The 13,465-nt window shown below is 34.6% G+C and overlaps 1 long non-coding RNA gene across 1 annotated transcript; it reads left to right on the top strand.

The window, feature by feature from the left end:
• The first annotated feature begins 6,144 nt into the window (after positions 1-6,144).
• On the top strand, positions 6,145-7,104 carry LOC141482090 (uncharacterized). Its single transcript, XR_012465330.1, has 2 exons — positions 6,145-6,815; positions 7,049-7,104. It is a non-coding gene; the product is annotated as an uncharacterized lncRNA (long non-coding RNA).
• The last annotated feature ends 6,361 nt before the right edge of the window (positions 7,105-13,465 follow it).

Genomic DNA, 13,465 nt, shown 5'->3' with positions numbered 1-13,465 from the left:
CATCCATTATCGACATGAGGTGGTGTCATCGCTACAAAATGCAATGTATTATGGTCCTGTTAGCTCACAAAGAGACTGTTATTATTGTAGGAATAAATGATTCAAAATATTGGTGTTGTTGTTGTTGTTTTCATTTCATTATTTAGGGTATGTACATGTGGGAAATGTATCAGTCATGTCTATGATATTAACTCTAACGAGTCGTTCTTCGATACTTTCCATCGATTTCAATCCACCCATTCGATTGGATTCCGATTCAGAATACAGTTTGGCTTTGCTCAGTTTCCATTCATACAACAGTATACCGAACATTGAAGAAGGCACGAAATTCTATTATTACGAAAACGGCGACAAAACTAAACAGAAAAATATCGATATCCCTTCTGGATCTTACGAAATTGGTGACATTGAAGCTTTAATAAGCAAATATATTGTGTCTAAAACGTACAAGGAAAATCCCCAGGAATTTTTTTATCTGAAACCGAACGATAATACGCTGAAAAGCGAAATATTTTGTTTGAAACACTCGATTGATTTCCGACCTGCAAATAGCTTGGCTCACATACTGGGCTTTTCATCTACTCTTCTCAAACCCAACTTGCATTACGTATCCGATCTACCTGTGGATATCGTTAAAGTACGCACCATACACATAGATAGCAACATTACGTTTGGAGCCTTCTACAACGACACACCATCTCATACGATATACGAATTTGCCGTCGACGTTGATCCTGGTTACGCAATTGACGAAACACCCAATCATCTCATTTATCTACCCATTTCTCATACGAACGAAATAAACAACATTACATTGCGAGTTCTCGACCAAAATTCTAGGCTCGTTGATTTCAGAAACGAAGAAATAATAGTTCGTTTGGAATTGAAGCGAAAATATGGTGTTAACTATCTATAAGAATAACTCATCACCCAATTCCACGTCAGTCTTCACCAAGACCTTCAAACAGCGTCAACAACTGTCAACGGTGAATAAATTATTTTTGGAATCTCTTGGCTATCATGTTGTCCAATCAAGTGTTCAACATTTTCCGAAAACCGCCAAACGATGAATCCATACAAAAAGTAGAATGGCGGACCTACTACCCGTAAGTCAAATCTTTTCGCAACAATGATGTTATTGAAATCAACATTAACCAATCCGATGCCTATGATGCTTTGTACGATAGCCTGCTATTCATCAGCGGAAAAGTTGAGAGAATTAAAGGAGATGGTCGGGTGACCTTCGTAAACAATGCTGGTGGTTTCATGTTTCAATCTGCTACCTATGAGCAAAATGGTAAAGAATTGGAAGCAGTTCGTGAAGTTGGAATTGTTAGTACTGTCAGAGGCTATCTCACCTACACCGATGAAGATATCAAACACTTGGCTATCTCAGGATGGAAATACCCCAACAGCTTCGGCATCATTCAAACTACATCTTTAACGTTCAACATACTTATACCTATCAGACATTTCTTGAATATTTTCAATGATTATCAATGTGTTTCCTATGGTAAACACACCATCCGATTAGTATGAGCTGGAGATGATAGCAACTGTTTCAAAATAGATGAGACTGCTGGTACAGTAGCATTAAAGACGGAAGTTAAGCTGAACATTGAAAATATCGAACTGAAAGTCAAACGAATCTTCCCTCATGATCAAATCAAATTGCAACTTTTGAAAGCTATCCAAGCCGACACTCCAATTCTTATACCGTTCAGAAAATGGAAACTCCATATGCTGCCTGCTCTCACACAAGGTGCAAAAAATGAAATATGGGCCGTCAAGACTTCTTCGTTTCTCGAAAGCCCTCGCTATGTGATTGTATGTTTCCAAAAAGATCGCGATTACACGCGATCAACAATGATCCAACGCAATTCAACCATATAAATATCACCAATATAACGTTGACTCTGAACGGTGAAAATTACCCCAAAGAAAAAATGCATCTGAATTTTGGGAAAATGAATTTCTTGCAAGCATATTTCAACTACGCACAATTCGGTCTTACCTATAAAATGGCTAATCAACATCAACACCGCTGACTTTGTACAAAAAACTCTCTTTGTCATCGATTGCTCTAGAAGGGATGAAAGCATCAAAAGTTCCAGTGTTGATGTAAAACTTGAAATCGAAGCATCCGAGGGATTTCCACAAAATACACGAGTATATTGTATCATTGTGCACGACACTGTCATTGAACACCTCCCACTCAGCGAAATTATCAAGAAATGGAACTGAACATGTGATTTTGCTGCAGTATCATCGAGCAAAAATTCCATCCTAAGGAGATAGCTATTATTGCCAAACATACCATTTTCCTGTTTGAGTAAAGAAGATCGTCGTACCGCCTGTTACTTGGAGCGAAACGTTCACGGATTGAGGTATTCCTCTGGTTTTGTGGAATACAATCAATTGGATGCCATCCTCTTGAAAAATCTACAAGGTATCGATAACGTTTATGTGCGAGGTCATCAAAAACGTGACTATCTAGCAGCAAAATTTCACGAGTTGGATATACCTACACACGTCGTGAATTTGGAGGACTATGATAATACGACATGGATGGTTCCCACATTCGACAATAACAACAACGAAGGTGTCTCACCTTGTATGCATCACATTCACAACCGAACCAAATATAATTGCAGTCTCCGAAACGCAGATATTCTATACAAATGGCTTTGTGATATGTTACCAAAATGAAAATGTATAATAAATGTCTATTCGAAATGTTTTATTTATTTTTTCTACCTAACCTCAACACCTGATTATGGTGACAACGTTTTAAAATCTCTCCAAACCCCCAATGCCTCGTTTGTTCGTTGCCCCTCACTCCCTCACTCCCTCACTCCCCCACTCCCCCATTTCCCAACTAACACGAAAAAACGCATCTGACGTATTTTGAAATGTCATTGCTGAACACCCCCATAGCCTCATTTTCCAACGTTTCACTCCATTGGGATCGCACGCTAAAACGTTAGGCCCCTTCCGCACCTGACATGTTTTTTCCTAAATGAGACACCCTGTACACATTGAAGAATCACATGTCAAAACCATAGAGCCTTGTTGAACTTTTTTTTTGAATGACGTATTTTGAGACACCCTGTACATAGTGACGTCATGGTTTTTCTTCAATCCGATTTTTCGTTCATTATTATTATTATACCATTATTTTTCGCGTCGACGTACACCCCGTACATGTTTTTTCTTAAACGAGACACCCTGTATGACAAACATGTTATTTTCTTTAATGTCTGTGGCCATGTTTTTTCTTTAATCCGATTTTTCGTTCATTATTATTATATCATTTCTTCACGCGCTGACGTATTTGAAACACCCCGTACATGTTTTTTTCTTAAACGATGAGACACCCTGTATGACAAACATGTTATTTTTGTAATTCCACCGCGTTCTTATCTATCAAATGGCTTTATTCGATGCTCATTCCATCCTTCGATGCGTCGATCACGTCGCACACGTCTCTTTTCCACTCACTACCGAAGTACGCTGTGTCCCAGAAGCTGTATACTATCTACTATAGTCTTCAAAAGCAGGAGGTAATCACTTAGGGTGGGATTGTTGTTCAGAGCTGTTGCCGCTGAATCAGCTAAAAATTCTTTCAATAATTTCAAGTCACTGGCCAGTGGAACGAGTGTTACTTTATTCCATTTATTCATATTGAGGTCACTGGCAGCCTGGCTGGAAACCTCATACTGCCACTGGGAATCAATAACTTGGATTAACGTTGTCAAATCTGCCTCTGCTTCAGCAGACAGAACTGTTTCGGAAACTTGCTTTCTTTTCAAAGCAAATACTATTGCTATTTCGGCGCACTGTTTTAAATATGTGCCTATATTCATTGCATATGTTGGTGACTCGAATTTGTCCTTTTCTACATTGTACTTTGCTACTACTTTTGTTGCATTTACTAAAGAATCAAAATATTTAGGTTTCAAGGCATCAAAAAGACATTTAATATTTGGCTCAATTTTTTTTATTTCGATGAGCAAGCGAGCGATCTCTCTCATTTTTCTAGATGCTACATTGATGAAATGTTTTTCTCTGTGAACTTTGATGTATCTGGCTCCATACGCACAAATAAGTCTATCTCTCTTGGCAATAAGAGAAATTTCATCAGCTCTCATTCTTGGAAAAACAATATTTTTGAGATGTGCGTCTATTCTCAAGTTAGCTAATAAAATATTTTGTGCAGCTCCTTGGTGATTTCTATTCTTTGAATTACTACATTTATTTCTGTGCCGCCATAATAATTTTGAAACCAAGGCAATTGTCACAAGGCAGAAGATCTTTGGCTGAATGCAAACTTTGAACTGGCTTACAGATAACGTTGTTATTTGCAAAGTTTCCCCTTTTTCTTAAAAGGTCTAGTAGTAATTTTCTCTCTTTACTACCAGTAGGTTTGGACATAATTTTTTGAACATCGAATTCAGACGAATGGTTGCGTGTTACATGTCTAGCAAAGTTGAGCACTGAAGTCTCACAACAAAAACAGAAATCAGTTTTCTTTTTTCCTTTCTGAACTTCACCATTCTGTCTATAAATACCAAAATCATCGGAAACTTTTTGAACTGTCTCAGCACCTGAAGTTAAGTGTCTGTGTTTCCAGGTTGAATATTAGTTAATTCCACCTACAAAAGAAAAAAAAAATATTTTATCAAAATAAAGATGCAGTGGGTTTCCGAGTACATATTATTTTTCAGCATGCTCTGTTCGCCAACTCACCAAGTTTTTTCATTAAAACTTGTTCCAAGATCTTCAACAACCTCGTCTGATTCGTTTTCAGAATCCGAGAGTTCTGAAGCAGTTTCTGGAATGTATTCACTGCCATCACTTGAGACTTCAACATTTTCAAAGTCATGTGTCTCTACAATGGTAGATGTTACTTCAGGAAGACTTGGCTTCTCTCGACTCTGCTGCTCATTTATAAACTTTTCTTTCACAAACAGTTTTTTTCTCGTATTTTGAAGTCTCGTCTTATAGACTTTTGTAGTGGAGGAAACAACATATATTTGGTCTTGAACTTTTATCTCAGGAGATGGAAAATGATCATTGATCGTTAAGTCTTCATTACTCAGTAATTCATTTTATCCTAAAAAATTTCATGCATGTAAAAGTATCCAACAGATGGGGATCAACAGTGTTTATGTGATTTTTGACCTCGCATTCAACTACTTACTTTGAATAAATAGATCTCGTTCATGTTCACTTGTGCCTTTTTTTTTCATAATCGGGAATGTTCAGGAAATCAATGCAATCAGTATCTTTTTTTGTTTAAAGCATTTAATGAAATTTTTGCTTTTCTGTCCATATCTGAAAAAAAAACCATCTTAATTGTCACATTATTGAAAAATTGTCGTGTTTTTACTGAAATTGTGTTAAAATGAATATACTGGGTGACAACGAAATCATTGTACATGGCGCCATTCATTCGTTTATGAAGGAAGACATTTGAAATTCGGAATAATAAAGGTATGGTTCATCGAAGCCGATATTTTTATAGGGTTAACTGGAAATGAAACCAAGTCAAGAATTTTTAATAAAACCCTGTATATATTTCCGTTCATTTAATCAGACATAAAATTCTCTTTTCAAATGGCAGTGATATGCCGTGATATATAGATATATTGTCAAACAGCTGGATGTAGAGCGACACTAACGACGAAGTTTGCTTAGTTTTCAAATCAAAATTTAAAAATTAAAATTTTTGACTCATTCAGGTAGGTACTTTCAATATTTTTTTTAAATGTCATTTTTCACATCTTTCTTGCCGAAAATCTAAATAGAAAGTGCTATTTTTTAATCTACGAAATAGTGTGTACTGGTACACTATAAAAAATTGACGAAGATACTATTCTGTTATTTTTTCAGTGCCAATGAAAAGCTTTGACACTTTCACTTTTTTACTGGGACATAAAAATGAACAGCTTACAATGTTTGACATTTTTTTGTAGTATCTATAAGAGGTAAACTTCGATGTCAATGCTCAAAAAATACCATTTCCTATTTCGATCTTCGAGATGAATGATTAATAGCATTAAACAAAATTAATAAAAATTACATGAGTTACTGAAAAGTATTATTTAAAAATTATTAGATATATTATATAGATCACGTTATAGCACTACCATATAAAATTTTGAGAATATGGCTCCTACGCCGCCATTCTGAATAGAAATTACCACTTGAAAAAAAATATACAGGTTTCTATTTAAAATTCTTGACTTGGTTTCATTTCCGGTTAACCCTGTATATATTTTCAAGAGTTTTATTATTGAAAATATCGGCTTCGAAGAACTATACTTCAATACCGGAATTCAAATTTTTTACTTCATAAACAATTGAACGGTACCTTGTCCAATGATTTCGTTGTCACCCGGTATATCATCCTTCAAAAAGTTGCCATATATGAAAAAAAAATTATTGATATTTCTGAACAACGGACGTTTAGTTGAATTCGTAAATTATATCACGAATTTAGAATAAAATTGACTGATACCCATCCAAAACGTACTCCAAAGCATTTTTTTAAATATTTTCTAACCAGTGGCGGCTCGTGGTATTTGAAAATGGTGAGGCACAGTTAAATTTTTTTTTTAGCAAAGTTAGAATTTAAAGTTAGTCTAGTGGTCACTCTACTTCGTCAGTTGTGTAATACCATTTGTAAAAAAAATTATAACATTAAATTGAAAAAAATTAAAATTGTTTATAAAGCTAGGGCTATGTTATCGAACAATTTGTTCCTATAGAAATATTTATTACGCAACTGTCCAGCAAGAACCAACGTGGAGGTGTAGAGCATTCTTGCCATGGAAGGGAAGGGAAGGGCGGAAGGGATGGGATTGAGAGAAATAGAGGAAAAGGGATTGGTGAAAAGATAAAGATATTAAGTAAATAAATATAGATTCTGAAATAAACTTAACAAAAATTTTAAACAAATTATAAAATAAACTAAAAAAATCAACTCTGCGTAAAATAAGGAGTTTATTCTAAAAATGTGAAAAAATATTAACTAGGTAAGTAGGTGTAGACCATTCTTGCCATGGAAGGGAAGGGCGGAAAGGATGGGATTGAAAGAAATAGAGGAAAAGGGATTGGTGAAAAGATAAAGAGATATTAAATAATAAATATAGATTCTTGAATAAACTTGAAACAAATTATAAATAAAATAAAAAATCAACCCTGCGTAAAATAAGGAGTTGTGAAAAAATGTGAAAAAATATTAACCATAAAAGAAAAACGTGCGTCCAAAAAATTAAAATTTTTTATAAATTAAAGGGATTCTGCGATTTTTCTGTTCAGCAAAATGATCTATCACTTCGTCTATAAAAACGTTTTCATCGAGTGATTTTATAAAACCTTTTTCAATTGATATCTTTGCCATATTACTAAGTCGCGCCTGGCCAGTAGTATTTCTAACATAATTCTTAATTCTTTTTAGCGCGGAGAAACTTCTTTCTGTTGACACTGTTGTCACTGGCAAAACAACAGCAATACATAATAATTATTAGGTCATTTCCGTATAAAACAATTAATTCGCTTTTTAGTTGGTCTATATCAAAAATATTATACTGCGCCGTCAAGCTTTTTAAAAGCCCATTGGGAAATTCTTTCGCAAACATAGAAAATTTCGAAACATCCAGTAAATCAAAAAAAATTAATTTTTCAATGTCGCAAAATCTAACCTCTATTTGATTGGCTATAATGTCGAAAATTTCAAAAAAAATGCCTTAACTGTTGTTTTTTATCTGCCATTTCAACTCCCTTACGACGTTTTGATTGTATAGCGCCGATGTCCAGTTTTTTATAAATTGAATCAAAATAGGTAAGTACTGTTAGTCCTAAATTCACGAATTTTAGTTAGAGTAGTTTGCAGTAAATTTCTTGCTTTAACAACATCTGTTTGCCTATTTTGTAAAATAGAAAACACGATATCAGTTTGGTGGAAAATTATTGTAAATGTTTCTAAAAAAAATATGTTTTGCGGATCCTCTAAAAAAGCTTTCAAACCTACGGCTTCTCTAATTGATGTTTGATCAAAATCACGACTATTAATAATAAAATTAAAAGTTTCAATTAATTTATCTTTATTGTTGTTAACTGTCAAAACTGCGCGTGAAGTAAAATTCCAACGAGTTGCTACATTAGTAGGTATACGATTTCCCCCAATTTGTTCCAACACTTGAGTACGCTTTGTCGATTTAGAAAAATATGATGAAAAACCAGACAGGGTTGAGAAAAATACTTTAACCTGATGAATTGAACTGCAAGCATTACTTAAAATTAAATTGAATACATGTGCATAGCAATGAGTAAATAATGCTTGAGGTGCTATAGATTTAATTTTCGTCTGTAAACCATTTACTTCTCCCGACATTACAGAAGCCCCGTCATATGTTTGAGCCACTAATTTCGAACGCAAGTCAAATTTCTCGAATTTGGTTGATAAAAATTCAAATAAATCTTGGGCAGAACGCCCAGAACTTACATCATAAAATCCCATGAACCGTTCAACAGGTTGATCATTTACAACGTAACGAAAAATTACGGATAACTGTGAATGACAGCTAATGTCGGTTGTTTCATCAACTTGCCAAGAAAAAAAAAAGAATTTAAAATTTCGTCTTCAATTTTCTTATTTACAACAAAAGCAATTGAATCAATTAATTCGTTTTGAATAGTTTTGGATGTCCCAGAAAAAACCGATCTATTATCATTATCATGTTTTAAAAATGTTTTTAAATTTGTGTCATATTTGCTAAGAAGAATAACTAGCTCTTTAAAATTAACGCGATTTAATGATTCATTAGATTCATCATGCCCCTTAAAAGGTAACTCTTGCCTACAGAGATGTAATGTAATATCTATCAGACTTTTCAAAATTTGTCGATTCTCTTTAACCCTGGCATTATAATTTTCAATTTCCGTTTTACGCGCATTATCTATAGCTGTGGCGATATTTTGCCTTTGTTATCTCATGAGAGTAAGCTTGCAATTCGAAGAAATATGTTGGGTACTTTTATTGTGTAGTAAAAGACCACGAGACAAGTTTTTTAAATCGCTATAACCACATTTTGACCAAACTTTGTAGCTATTATTTGTTGCAAACAGAATACACGGCCAGCAAAATAATTTGTTTAACGTTACACTACCAGTAAGCCACTCGTACTTTTCATACCAAGTATTTTGAAAGCTCCGATTTGTTGATTTCCCCACCCCACCGAACCGATAGTAACAAGACGTTTACTTAAATCTGGACAAGGTCGCTTCACTTCTTTAACTATGTATAATTTATAATTTATCGTCATAGCAATGACTTGAAAAATTCTGCTCATTTACTAAAATATTAACAAGATCACAAGTATTGCGAATGTTTACATTTATCTGGGGAAGTTGTGACGCTGTGCTAGGTCCCGCTAAATCCATTTTTCGGTAATAAGTAATGTTGTAATGTAATATTTTAGAAAAACCACCGAGATTCACTGCTCACCGAACCGAAAACTATCTATTATAATAAAAAAGTGTGCAATGTCACTGTGCACTTTTAACCCTCAACTCAAACTCAACCTGTTAATCTAAAAATAGCATTACTAGCATTAGACGCCCCCTCCCCGAAAGACAATCGTCAGTTTTCGTTAATTTTCGTGTCGCTTACGAGGCTTGCCTCTGAAAACGAAGTTTTTACGCACATTTTAAAGCTATTTATAGATTCGGCTGTGTCAGACAGAACAATTGTAATACGCTAGACAAAGAAACGCAGAGGCAATCCTCTATCTATATACCACCTAAAGGAGAAATGAGATGGATGATATTTATAGTGAAACGCGATAATTGAAGGCGGACGGCGGCAGGACCGTATTTTACTAATTTAATAATAATTCTAATTGATATAATAATGAATGCAAATAGTAAAATAATATAAATTTGTGATTTATTTAATTTGCAAATTATTGGTGAGGCACTGCCTCATAGGAGAAGCCGCCACTGTTTCCAACCTGTAACGCCTTGCAATACGTTTTCGATAAGCCACCCTGTATATGACATCCCTTTTCCGGAATGAAAAAGAAACGGTTGACGAACCTTTATTATAAGGTGTTATTTTCCGAAAGAAAGGTGTGAGGTTTCTAGGAATCGCATAGTTTGCATTAGTACCAACTCAGTGGAGATCCATACTTTACAGATACAACAAACGAATAGGAAGTAAACATTATTGTGTCTGAATTTCTTATTTGTTTTACAACTTACCGGAAATTGGAAGATGCATCAAATAACACTCACTTCACTCCACAATTGATTGTCAACGAATGATCACGATTTTCAAAAGACGGACGCTACCTACAATTCCTATCCAGTGTTGCCTTTTCTTCAGAAATTCAAAGACGCTTGGAAATCTCCGGACTGAAAGTAATATATTATACGTTTCAGTGAATATCCGACAAATGCTCCTTGCGCCGCTGGCGGTGAACCTGATGAACTAGTAATATACAATAGTATTCGAAAAGTTTGTAGAACCATCAAGAACGCGTCCAAAAAATTTTAATGTTTGTGAACTACTCTGATGCTCTTCGTTGAGGTGTAACTGTAACAGTTACACCTCTCGAAGCGAAGCAGTAACTCGTCTTGATAATGCCATCTGAGATGATGGCGAAACGTCGACTATCGAATAGTACACAACGGATGAACACCCGGAAAAACAACACATCATATTCTACCATCCGTGAAAACCTACATTGTAATATATATATATATATATATATATATATATATATATATATATATATATATATATATATATTGTTGTTTCCTGATTTCGGCAAACAAGTGTTTCCCATCTTTACACTTGGCTGCACCGCGCTGATGAGGCCAATAGCCAGAAACACGTGTCCGCGGTTTGCCCTCCTTTTTTGAGTGTTGTGTCCACAAATTGTTTAATTTTTTATTTATATCATGCACACTCGATAAAATCTCTATTTGTATTTATCCTGGACCCGGATGTCACGCAGGTAGCTGACCTTTGCCCCTTCCGTGTGAAGTAGGCCTGAGATCCAAAAAACGCCAGAATGAAGCGCTGGAATTCTCCTAGCCTAATTACTCTAGATATTGCCGAGAGCTTCATTTACATAGAAGGAAAATTCGCCCCCAAAGACGTAGCGAAAACATGCTATCCTCGAATTATGCAATTGCATTTCTCTTTGATGAAATTCCTTACGAAATGGGTGGTGAAAGTGGCTGTTGTTAGAAAACCCGGGATAACATCTATAATGAAAACCATGATATCATTTGGACAATTAGATGCTAACACATTATTGACATCTGGCTGGGAACATTCACAATTAAAACAAGATATCTTGGATACAAACAGTCATGCAATTCCATCTGAATTCAGCCATGGTACAGCTGAACGTAGAATTGTTTTATGAACGCCAATTGTTTTATGCTGGGCTTGTACAGTTCACAAAATGCAGGGTAGTACGGTTGATCACGCTGTTGTATACTTGGGTTCAAAGTTGTTCGCTGCCGGCCAAGCGTACGTGGCGTAAGGCATCAATAGACGGCCTGATAGAAGAATTAGACTGTTCGAAATTAACTGGGACTCGCCAGTGTAATAATGACGCCACCAATGTTGTTCGCTACCGGCCAAAGAGTATACGTGTCTTTAAGTAGAGTCACATCAATAGACCTTTTCATTACAATTTTTTTTATGCGCATGAGTCAGCATCAGCCATCTTTTTCGTACTGTTTTTTGTAAACAACCATGTTAAAGAGCCCGCAACTCATGTTTTAAAAATTGAAGTTTATCAATTGTAAAAAAAGTGAACAAAAATAAAGTAGTAAGTCAAAATAATCAGAAAAAAAATTTTTATACTCCATTATGATTATGTTATCTGTACTTAAAGGAACAACAAAACGGTTTTGTTATGGAGTGTGTAAAAGTGATACACAATACAAATCATTCAAAATAACACATACTATTTTATAAATTTTCCAAAACCTTGTCTTCAATATCGCAAAAAAAAATAATCAAATCATCAAGCGTATTACATATTAAAGTATGTGCAAACTGTGCGAAATGTGAATTATGGGTGAAAAAATGTGGAAGGAGTGACCGAGGCTTTAAATCTATTGATGATGTTACCAAGGATACTTATATTACATATTACATTTCATTGGAGAAAGTGGTTCAACTGAACAAAACCCTGATCCGTTAAGCTATCAGGAATTTCAACATACGTACATTATTCCTTATAGCATTTTTGACTGTAAATTTCATATATATTATGTTGTATTAAATATTTCCCTCTGATAAAAATTACTAAACAAATTCAATTCACTATTTACATATTTGTCTAATTAATAAATGTCATATGTACAGCCTCAAAATTAATGGCTTGATTTATTAATTGGTTCCAATACTTTTGTCTACTGAAATATATTTTCAATTACATCAAACGAATTGACATTATTAATGAGAATAAAACTGTAAATACAATTTTTTATATGTTTTTAGATAGCGTATGTTCAGTTAATCGCCCAGACTCACCGGACTGGTAACTACTTTTCACTTTATGGTTAGCACCAACGAACGTTTTTTACGGGACAACTTTATTCTATCAACTGTCACTTTGATTTGATTTGGCGTGTTGACTTGATTTGTACTTATACAAGATTCTTGGATTACCTCAATTTTTATTTTAATGGATATCAGAGCAATGTTTTTTTGGAACGAATTACTCACTGACAGTGATAGTTCAAGTAGCGAAGAGGATGGGTTGCGAGCTCGAGGTATCATGATAATGTTTTGAGTATCATTAAATTCATTTGAATTTGGAGAATATTACAATGGTAATGTTTTACAGTGTCCTGACCTAGAGTCCAAAATTTCATGGAGGAAGTAGTGGATTTTTTGTTGAAAAGTCAATGTTTACATTTTCTGAGTTTAAAAAACAAGGAAGATTTGCAATCATATCATTGGTAATGATTTCTGACAATTAGTGTCCTACCAAAAGTTCGGTTTCGGTCGAGTTTCGGCAAAATAAAGGGTTTTGGTTTCGGCGGCAAACCTGCCGAAACTACGACCGAAACCGAAACTGCATTCGGGAGTTCACGCGCTGTGATCGGTCATGTTCGGCTGGTTAAAATTCATACAAGTGATATTAGTTAACAACTCAAATAAATAATTTTGTTTAATATTTTTGAAAACCCATCATATTCAAAAGAAGGATCAAAATCTACTCAAATAAACACCTCACCTATTTTAAGTTTTTTTAAGGTACAATTAATATTTTTTCTTAAATAAGAGTTTTTTCATGTTGATTATCAATAAGTAAAAATGTCGAAGACTGCATAACGTAGTGATTTAAAGATAAAAAAATAGAGACTAACTGATTAAAATAACCTTTTCTTTATTTTTCCCTCAAAACATAATCCTTGTAAGGAAGTT

The sequence above is a fragment of the Leptinotarsa decemlineata genome, unplaced genomic scaffold (assembly GCF_025532065.1).
Source record: "Leptinotarsa decemlineata unplaced genomic scaffold, Ldec_3_MD MMD2_tig00000690_RagTag_RagTag, whole genome shotgun sequence".
Lineage (NCBI taxonomy): Eukaryota > Metazoa > Arthropoda > Insecta > Coleoptera > Chrysomelidae > Leptinotarsa > Leptinotarsa decemlineata.
Note: the sequence above shows the minus strand (reverse complement) of the source record. Positions and strands in the feature narration are given on the sequence as shown.